This window comes from Stenella coeruleoalba, assembly GCF_951394435.1.
Source record: "Stenella coeruleoalba genome assembly, chromosome: 1".
NCBI lineage: Eukaryota > Metazoa > Chordata > Mammalia > Artiodactyla > Delphinidae > Stenella > Stenella coeruleoalba.
In genome coordinates this window covers 33,341,241-33,350,007 of record NC_137169.1, presented here as the reverse complement: position 1 = coordinate 33,350,007, position 8,767 = coordinate 33,341,241, and positions in this window count along the sequence as shown.

The window sequence follows — 8,767 nt, the reverse complement described above, 5'->3', positions numbered from 1 at the left end:
CTCCCTGGCCCCTCCAGGGAGCACCCGGCAAGCCACCTGGGGCAGACGTCGTGGGATGCACATCTGAGAGCGAGAGCGGCTCTACAGCCAGCAGGCCCTCCCTCCTGCCCCCCACCGCCATCAGGCTTCAGTGTGGCAAAGGGGGTCCCCGTGAGCTCTTCGGCCTGCACCTCTAGAGAAAGGGCTCAGTCCACGTGGGATCAGAGCTCCTGCCCAGAAAGGGAGAGAGGCGGACAGGGTGGGGGGCAGGGACGGGGACGATAAGATGTGTAGGGAGACTGGGGTACAAGTGGAGGGTGCCTTCCGCCCGGCCTCAGCCGGGGGTGTGCTCCCAGGGAGGGAAGGCTGGGTGGCAGGTGGGAGGTCAGAGCCCTCGCAGCTTTGATCAACAGGTCAGTCCTGGTTGCGAGGCTGTCTCCCGCTCAGTCCATCCCCTCCGCATTCTTGTCTGTCCCAGGGTCCTTCACCCCTCCCCTCCCCCCACACCCCTCCTGCCCGCTCCCCTCCTTCCTTTCTTAATCAGCCACCTCCCACAGGAGGCTGGGCTCTCTGGGGAGCCCTCCGCAGCAGGCTCCCAGAAACACTGTCTGGTTTTGTCTCAGAGGTGTGTCCCCTGCCTTGGCAGACAGACGGTCTCCGGCTGGGGGTCCTGGCTGCTGCCTCCTCAGCTTGGCTCCCAGCGGGCATTTCCTCCCCTTCTCCCCCATCACTCTCGGCCCTGGGTCTGGCCCGCTGCCCCCCCGTCTCTCCCTGAGCCTGGGTCTCCATCTCTCCCTCCTTCTCTTCCCTGAATGCTCAAATATTCATCTTCTATCCCCGCCCCCCTCCCTCTGCCTTGCCCTGTAGGTCCCTGGGCACCCACCCCTGCCCCTGCCCTGGCCCCCAGGTGTCCCTTCACCAGGGCTGGGAGGCAGAGAGGTGAGGCTGCCTGAGGCCCTGGGTCTCTGCAGGTGAGAGGGGAGCCGGGCAGTTGCTGGTGTTAATTGCAGGGAGGATGTCTGGCAGAAATAAGGTGGTTTTTCTGCTTCAGTGACGACTGTTACAATCAAATTGTCCACAGACAATTAGCGGAGTGGGAGAAATAAGAATTAGATTTCTAATTATTTTCCCAGTAAAAGCCGCCTGGACCCAGTGGGTGAGGGGGAAGGGCTCCTCAGTGGAGCCAACAGGCACTCTGGTGGGTCCCGCTCCCCTGGGCAGGGGGCGCCTCATAGAAGCTCCCAAGGCAGGAAGGAAGGGGCAAGACTTGCCCAGCCAGGGGCTGGAAAGGGCAGAGAATCTGGCCATGTGGGTCCCAGAGCCAGCCTCCATGGCCTTCGTTTGCTCGTTCCAAAATGGGGGAATCATCATTCCCAAGCAGCAGAATTGTGGTGAAGAGTCCAGGAGGTGAGGTGGAGACAGCGCCTGGCAGACATTGGCACGGCTCCGGCTCACACCCACGTGTGTGGACGTGCAAGCTCACACGCTCACCCCCACACGGGAAGCCTCTCCTTCCACCTCCTCTGCTTCCCTGCATGGCAAGGTCTGTGTCTGTGACACAGGGAGGGGGCTCTTAGGGAAAAGGGGACTGAACCCAAAGAGAGCCTCACACAGTCAAATTCCTCTCCCCGATCTGTGAGCCTCCCTCCTCCACTTCTCTCAGATGAGGCTACCGATGGTGCCTCCCACCTGGGGTGAAGTGAGGGTTCAGTGACACTGGGGGTGAGCCTCAGGCCCGGCCCAGGGCACATGCTCAGTAAACACGGCTGCTGGTGAAAGTACTGTCCAAGGCAGCCAGACCAGGCCCATAAGGCTGCACACAGGGCTCTGTTCGGAGTGTTCTGGGATCATCAGACCCAGCCTTCATCGGGGGCCCAGACGCTCAGAGAGACGGACAGAAGACCAAGCTGAGAAGGACCCAGCAACAGATAGGACAGTCCTGGGCTCCTGTCTGAGCTGTGCCCTTTCTAGCTAGTCAGACAGCGTCCACTTCCCCTCTCTGAACCTCAGTCTTCTCCTCTTTAAAGTGGGAAGAGAGCAGTGGCCTCCTCAAGGAGTTGCTTTGAGGCTGTGACAATAATTTGTTCCTGGAACGTGCTTTAGGGGAGGGAGGGGCTGGTGGCACAATCACCTAGACCCGAACACAGTCGCCCCTTCCCCCCACGCCCCGCCACCGTGTCCATGTCCTGCACGCAGACTCGGGGAGCGAGGGTGGGAGCCTCTGGGCCACCCCCGGCCTTCAGGCCCTGCCCCCCGTGCAGCTCAGCTCACTAACGTCCTCAGGGCCCAGGCCTGGTGGCAGCCAACACACCTGCACGCAGAAGAGCCCATGCATGTGCCACACCTGATGGCGCTCTCACCGTCACGTTTGTACATGCGTCGCACAGGCACACACACACACCCCCTTCCTGGGGCAGCCAGAACGTCCCGGAGTGAACTGAGGGGAAACTCACGGCCGCACCCACCAGGGCTGTGCTGAGGCCGGCAGCTGCAGCCCGGCGGCAGGATCTGGCATGGGTGAGGGGAGCTGCCGGGAGCCCCAGCTGGGCGTCAGGCAGGAGGGGCTCTCAGCTGCCTCTTGGGCTCCAGGCCACCTTCCCACCTCTGGGGCCAGCTGGCTGGGCTTGGCAGGGTGGAGGTCACCTGCCGGGAGGTGGCGAGAGCCTCTGCCTGTATTGCTCTCCCCCTCCCCTATCGCCCTTCATTCAGCAACAGTGACGTGACCCCGCCCGCCTTCCCCCACCTTCGGTGCCGTCTTCCCCCTCCTCTCCCATCTCTCCATCTCTGTCTCTCTGACTCCCTCTGTCCGTCGCTGGGTCCCTGGATCTCGGTCTCTCTGGGCCTGGGTCTCCCCACTACCCCGGTGCTGGGCTATGTAAATGTGGTATTTCCCGTCTCATCAGCAGGGCTGCCTGCTTGGCTCACGTTTAATTTGATCCATGGCGGCGCCTCTGCGGAGCCACTCATCAAAGCAGGAAGACAATTAGGTGAATGTCAGGGTGGCCTAGGCCCCACGGGGCGACCAGGGCCTGGGACTGGGGCCCTGAGGGGTGAGGGGCAGGGGCCTGGCTGCAACCTTCGTCCCCCTAGGGGCCTGTCCATACTTGGCCCAGAGTCTGTGGGGTGGCCAGCTGCCTGGACGGCCCCAGCGAAGACCAGGCTCCCCTCTGCCCAGGACCTGGTGCCCCTGGACTTGCAGAACCCCCTCCCCACCCCCAGACCACAGACAGCAAGGGGCCTGGGCATCTGTGTGACTACAGTCAGGTGGACTCCTGGGCTGGGCCCGAGTTGGGATCGGGAGACCGTCCGAGCTCTGAGCTAGTTCAGGGTCCACTGGGAAAAGCATACATTCTTTCCACAGGCCCTGCCCAGCACGCCCATGCCGGCTCCGAGCCAGCAGTCCTCTCCTGAGCTTCAGCCTGGCCTTTTATCCTCCCTGTTCTGTCTCACTTCCACTCCTTCTGTCTTTAGTTCTCTGGTTATCTTTATTTCTCTGGTCTCTTCCCTCTCTCTGCCTCTTTTCTCAGTCTCATCCCTTTATTCCCAAACTCTCCCTGTTCTGTGTCTTATACCCACCCCCACCCCCCATCCGTCATCGTGTCCTCGGTCTCCTGGGACCTTCTAGCCTCAGCTACTTATCTATAATTCCCCATCCCTGTCCATGGCTGACCCTGCCCCAAGGGGTCACTTAAGACTGAACTTCTAGGTAAATCCCAACATGTCTCCAGCCTTGGATTCCTCCCCACTGCCCTCCACGCCCCTGTCCCCGGGGACCCCTGAGTATCTGACATCTCCCACCCTACTGGCTTCTTCCTTTCAGTCGTCAACACATTCAAGTCTCTCCCTTCTTAAAAACAATAATAATAATAAAATACATTTTAAAGAAATACTCTCCTTGACAGCCCAACCTCTTCCACCACGGCCATCTCTCTCCTTGCCCTCCAGGGAAGCTTCTGGGAGAGTTACCTACAGTTGCCTCTTGACCCACTGCAAGCTGGCTTCGGTACCCCTCGCACCCTAGAAACAGTCCTCACAAAGGTCACCAGCAACTTTCTTGTCACTCATTCCCACGATCACACCTCACTTGGATGCCAGGACGGCATCAGAACCACTGACCTCTCCTCTCTTCTTGACTCTCCCTAACTCCCAAGACACCCTCCTGGCTTTGCCTCCACCCCTTTGGCTTGTCCCTTCTTGGACTCCACCTCTGCCCTGGCCTCTCACGGCTGCTCTCCATAGCTGTCCCAGATCCTCTTCTCCGTTAATCCTTCACATGACCCCCTAAGTAATTTAATCCATGCCTCACCACCCACCCAGGCTTCAGTCACCACTTGTGTCCACACCTCTGACCTTCTGCTCTAGCCTAGCTCTTTTTCCTGTGCTTGGGACCCAACTATCCTCTGCCTGCTGGTCCCTCCCTGCATGTTCCACGGCTCTTTCAAACCCAGGGCGGCCCAAACCAAGCTTTTCCTCTGACCCTGCACCCTGTTCCTCCTCTTGGTTTCCCCAGCTTGATGACTAGCACCTTCATCTCCCAGTTTCCCAAGTCAGAAACCTGGAGGGCAAGCCAGAGCCCCTTCCCCCACTACTTCCAAACAGTGGGTGATGATGGACAGCAGAGTCATCAAGTCTGCCTCCAAAACATTTCTCTTCTCTAAGGCCTTGAAAGTCCACCCTCACCTTCCCCATCCTCCCTAGGCAGACCTGCTCAAGCCAAGATGTTCTCATTATTCCCTTGGAGGCATCTTATGCTTCTCTACCTGTAGGTGTTTACTGCTCTTTATCCCCACATGGAATGCCCGCTTTCTCTTCTTTGCCTAACCCATGCCAAATCCATCTTGCCCCTCTTCTTGAAAGCCTAGCTCCAGCCCCCTGCAAGGAAGTCTCTCCTCTCTGCCCCAGCTGGCAGGATCTTCTCTCACCCTAAGCTCCTGGACCCTTCTTGTCTGGTCCATGCCTGGACACACATCATCTTCACTCTTCCTCCTGTACACACGTACTTCTACATTTCCCAGACTCCTTTATGGTAAGTGAGCCATGTGACTGATCCTGGCCAATGAGCTGTGGACAAAGGTGAAATGGGCACTTCCTGGCCAAAGCGTACAGGAGTTAGTGCACGACCTTCTAGCTGCTACAGCAACCAAGAAAGCCTCTTTTGAGATGATGGAGCCTCAAGATCAAAGCAGCATGGAAAGCTGACTCACCCCATGCAGGACAAGAGCCCTCAGATGCCTGGACCTGCAGCAGACTTTGCATAAGCAAAAAATAAACTTTTATCGCGTTTATCCACTGAGGTTGAGGGGTTATTGGTTACCGCATCATACAGCCTCTCCTATCCAGACGAATACAGCCCTTTCTGAGTGTTATTTCCCCATCTCTAGCCTGAGGATAACCTTCTGCTCCTCACAGGGTGGTTGTGAGGATTAAAGTATTGAAAGATCCACACTCAGCTCCTGAGTTCCTGCTACAAGCCAGACTCAGTGTAAGTGCCAGACTATGAGATATCCTAGCTGGGCATGTGTTATGAACTGAATGTTTGTATCCCCCCCCCCAAATTCATATGTTGAAGCCCTAACCCCCCATGCAATGGTGTTTGGAGGTGGGGGGCCTTTGGGAGGTAATTAGGTTTATATGAGTTCATAAGGGTGGAGCCCTCCATGATGGTATTAGTGCCCTCATGAGAAGAGGAAACATCAACCATTTGCAAGCCAGGAAGTGTTCCCACCAAGAACCAAACCTGCCAGCACCTTGATCTTGGACTTCCCAGCCTCCAGATCTGTCAGAAATGTTTGTTGTTTGAGGCACCCAGTCTGTGGTATTTTGCTATAGCAGCCCAAGCAGACTACGACAGCAGAGTTCCATTTATCAGAGAGAAAAGAAGCTAGCTACATTCAGCTGCTCAGGTTGTGTACTGAAAAATTCCGGGGGTGGGGTGGGGGCACTGACAAAGATTATAATGTGGAAGCCACTCCCTGGAGCTGTGAACTGTAGTAACCCTGTCGTATTCCCAGTCCCAGTGCTGTTCTGAACCCACTGATAAACATGGAGACTAATTTTGCTATTACAAAAGGAAGAATTGGGGGTAGGGGGGCTTGAAAAGGGCGCAGGAGAAACAGGAACAATGGTTATAATTTCATAATATTAATATAATAATAATAATATCAGGAAAATTTCACATCATGCTACTATGTGCCAGGTACTGCTCCAAGCCCTTTACTTAACATTTATTCATTTATTTCTCACAACAACAGCGCTGTGAGATAAATATCATCTTACAGATGAGGAAATCGAGGTAGAGATAAGACAGGTAAATTACCCAACATCATGTGGCTTATAAGTAGCAAAGCTACGATTTGAATCTGGGCATTTTGTTTTCAGAATTGCTCTTAACCCTTTTACTATATGGGTTCCTGGGAGGAAGGCAGTGTGGGGTTCCTCAGCCCCCTCCACTCTTTACATCTTCCATCCCTGCAACCCCCATCCCCTGCTACCTTGGCCTTGATGCAGAGTCCGGGACCACTTTGGCATCCAAAGGGCAGGGGATGTGAAGTATCCAGAGGCCACCCCTTTGGCCTGGCATTGATAATTCATGATGGGAGGGATGGAGGGGAGAATTCTCCAAACATGTTCAAGGGTGGCAGATGGGCATAAACAGGAGTTTGGGCAGGACCAACTCCGAGCCTGAATCCTTTGGGCATAATAATAAAATAATAAATGCAAATGTGACCTCCCATGTGCTCGTAGGTTCTTCAGCTCTGTGACACATCATGCCACAGACAAGAACTCATTTAATTCTTACATCAACCCATTTCACAGATGAAGAAACCAAGTGTCAGAGAAGCCAGTTGCCCAAAGTCATTCAGCCATTAGGTAGCAGCGTCTGGCAGACCCCAGGGCTCAGGGACTGTCCACATCTCCAGCTACGCTCAGAAGTGCCAATCCTCCTAAGAGAACCCCCCATGTCCCCAAGGATACCTCCTACTGGGAACCAGGTCTCCTGCAGCCTGGCAGAGGTCTATCTGCCAGGGAGAGCCTCTGCCTCACCCGCCCACCCGTGCGCTAGGGACAGAAGGGGGACTTTATGTGCAATCTGCCTGACTCTCCAGAAAGCACTTAGGTTTACGATGTGCATGAGATTGATCGCCAGTTGGCGCAGCTCCCGCTCGCTCAGTGCCAGCCCAGCGCTGGCAGGAGGCTGCCCTCCCACCCCCCCTCTCAAGGAGCATCAAAGCCGCCTGCCAAGGCCCCTCGTGAGGGTCCTTCTGCACTAACAAGTGCCGAGTGGAGGGGGGAGCTCTGCCCAAAGGCCTTTCCACGGCACATATACCCCCGCCCCATGGTAGTTAAATAGCTCCGGGTTTTATGCCAATTCCTGCCTCTTCTGCTTCCCCTCTAACGAGCTGATGCTTTCAAAGGCCCCACTAATTGGTGTTTGCACCTCACACACCACGATACTTCGGTAGTCACTTAGGACGTGGGTCCATCCGTCACACCCACGGTACAGAAGGTTGCTCACCTCACTGCATCAGGGTGCCCAGCCTATGTGCTTTTGCTCCTGTGTGCACATGGGGGCGTGCCCGTGTGCCTTGTTTCACACGTGAAGGACGTGTCTGCACAGGCACACTTATGTGCACATGTGTGTATAAATGCTCCTTTGGAATATCTCTTGTGTATCTACATGTTTGTATGTCAGTGCACATGCACAGGCAAACACTATCATCTGTGCACATGGAAGTATGCGCTTGTGTGTGTGCGCAGTTCCCTGGGTGGGTGTGTTTGCATGCATATGTGATACAGCTCGTGTGTGTTTAGGCATGCACTTATGTGCTTTGCGTGTGTGTGTGTGTGGACATCTGCTTACAGGCAGGCATGTTCATGCGAATTTTTGCAAGTCAACTAATAAGGTATATGTTCATGCCCAAGTGCATCTGTAGTTGTGTGGGCTTGTATGCCTAAGCACAGGGAAGGGTAGACATGTGCATTTGTGTCCATAGAGGTGGGATGCAGGGATGAGGGAATCTCTCGTTGGGGTATCTACGTGGCATGCATGTACTTGGGCATTTGTATATGACATGTGGAGAAAAAGTGTAACACAGGAGTCAAGGGCTCACAGGCTTTGGGTCTGAGGCCTGGCTCTGCCATTTTCTAGCTGTGTGACTTTGGGATGATCAAAGAACCTCTCTGATCACCAGTTTGCTCATCTGTACAATGGAGATAATAAAATCATCTATCTCATATTGTTGTTATGAGGATCAAATGAGATAATACACACAGAGGGCTAGTCCGATCTTCCCTGCCTGCTGGGAACACCCACAGTGTGTAGAGACCGCCCCCCACCAGCCTTGTCTGGCCTCAACACGGAGCTGGCTGCCCAGGAGAGACCCTGCAGGCACCTGGGGAGAGAAATGGCCAGGCAGGCCCAGACCACACAGTAACAGCTACAACCTCTGAGATCTTTGTCATAACCAAAGTGAGTTCACACTTTTATTACCTACCTTTGACAGGTGGGAAACTGAGGTGCAGGAGTAGGTAGGAGTTGGTGGCAGAGCAGGGACTTGCTGTCAGAAGACACAGCCTACAGCAGGGCTGTGGGAAGCCAAGACGTCCCTCATTTCCAAGGGAGAGGGGGCGGCTTCAAGAGGGCGGAGTAATGCACACCTTCGTGAACCCCATGCACCGAAACACAAACCCGGAGCAAAGGAGTTTCCTTACCTGTCCCAGCCTGGGGAGCCTGCCTCAGGGGAGCTTCCCTGTTGGGGACTCAGGCTGAGTACGGCAACCCCCAAGG